The sequence below is a fragment of the Electrophorus electricus genome, chromosome 10, assembly GCF_041902795.1.
Source record: "Electrophorus electricus isolate QZ-2024a chromosome 10, ASM4190279v1, whole genome shotgun sequence".
NCBI lineage: Eukaryota > Metazoa > Chordata > Actinopteri > Gymnotiformes > Gymnotidae > Electrophorus > Electrophorus electricus.
In genome coordinates, this window is record NC_137506.1 from 2339290 (window position 1) to 2341685 (window position 2396).

Here is a 2396-nt window from a genome sequence, read left to right on the forward strand (position 1 = left end):
TGTAACTACTAATGATGTAACTATTACTGATGTAACTATTACTGATATAAAACTACTACTGATGTAGCTCTATTACTGATGTAGCTCTATTACTGATGTAACTATTACTGATATAACACTACTACTGATGCAGCGCTACTACTGATGTGACTCTATTACTGATGTAGGTCTATTACTGATGTAGCTCTATTAATGATGTAACTCTATTACTGATGTGACTATTATTTATATAACACTACTAATGATGCAGCTCTACTACTGATGTAAGTCTAATACTGATGTAGCTCTACACCTGATGTAGCTCTACTAATGATTTAACTGTTACTGATGTAGCTCTACTACTGATGTAGCTCTATTAATGATGAAACTCTATTACTGATGTAGCTCTACTAATGATATAACTCTATTACTGATGTAGCTCTACTAATGTATCTCTACTACTGATGTAGTTCTACTAATGTTGCAGCTCTACTACTGATGTAGCTCTACTAATGATGCAGCTCTATTACTAATGTAGCTCTATTACTGATGTAACTCTATTACTGATATAACACTACTACTGATGCAGCTCTACTACTGATGTAACTCTAATACTGATGTAGCTCTATGCCTGATGTAGGTCTACTAATGATGTAACTCTGTTATTGATGTAGCTCTACTACTGATGTAGCTCTACTAATGATGTAACTCTATTACTGATGTAGCTCTACTAATGATGTAACTCTATTACTGATGTAGCTCTATTACTTATGAAACTCTATTACTGATGTAACTCTATTACTGATGTAGCTCTACTAATGATGCAGCTCTATTACTGATGTAGCTCTACCAATAATGCAGCTCTATTACTGATGTAGCTCTACTAATGATGTAGCTCTACTAATGATGTAACTCTATTACTGATGTAGCTCTACTAATGATGTAACTCTATTACTGATGTAGCTCTATTACTTATGAAACTCTATTACTGATGTAACTCTATTACTGATGTAGCTCTACTAATGATGTATCTCTACTACTGATGTAGCTCTACTAATGATGCAGCTCTATTACTGATGTAGCTCTACCAATAATGCAGCTCTATTACTGATGTAGCTCTACTAATGATGCAGCTCTACTACTGATGTAGCTTTACTAATGATGTAGCTCTATTAGTGATGTAGCTCTACTACTGATGTAGCTCTATTAGTGATGTAGCTCTACTAATGATGTAGCTCTACTACTGATGTAGCTCTATCAGTGATGTAGCTCTACTAATGATGTAGCTCTATTAGTGATGTAGCTCTACTAATGATTTAGCTCTATTAGTGATGTAGCTCTAGTACTGATGTAGCTCTATTAGTGATGTAGCTCTACTACTGATGTAGCTCTATCAGTGATGTAGCTCTACTAATGTAGCTCTATTAGTGATGTAGCTCTACTAATGATGTAGCTCTATTAGTGATGTAGCTCTACTACTGATGTAGCTCTACTAATGATGTAGCTCTATTAGTGATGTAACTCTGCCCTGATGGGAAAATGATACAAAAAAGCATCATCAAAACAGATGGAAAATAGAGAAAATTCAGCACAACAGAATTCAGTTCCAGACAATTTTAAGTCATATCTTGAACAATGATATGGGAATGTGAAATACAGACTATATCATAAAACATTACCACATATTGTGTTTGTTAAAAAAAATTGACCTTGATTGTTATTATCAATTCACATTTTAGGAGCAATTTATGCAGAAATCCAGATAGAATTCACTACAAGGTTAACACACATTCTTACTGCTGCAAATGTCATTTAGTATGTATATGTATATATATATATATATTGTTCATTTAACATGTTTGGGAAACAAGGAAGGGGTTTAGTTATATAAATACATATATTTTACTTATCATACCATTGTACAATTCAAACTGATTTATTTTTTTACATACAAAACTTAAGACTCATTCAGGAGGCTGAAACTTAACTACCCAACACATATGTGACAGATAAGGTGATGCACTCACAATTGCAGGGCACGATGTCTGAAGACTCTGAAAAGGAGATGAGCTCCTTACCTGCTCCTGCTTTTGTGGGAGGGCCTCTTGGACCCCATCTGTGAGGGGAGAGATGTGTGAAACGTCCAGTAATTGCTGGTAATCCGCGCAAACACAATAATTACATGATAAATGCGTGTGCGAGCACACTGACCTGTCAGCATGCTCTCTGAGGCTCTAAATGCAGTGGAAGATAGGTCAGAGGTCAGAACAGCCCTGTCTGCATCAGAGTAGGTCTGCAGTGTCTAGGACGCTAAGGGGATGCAGTGTGTTTAGTTCCTAGAAGGAAGTGCACAGTGTGCACAGTGCAAGGAACTGTGTGTCAAGGGAGTGTGTGTGAATGTGTGTGTGTGTGTGTGT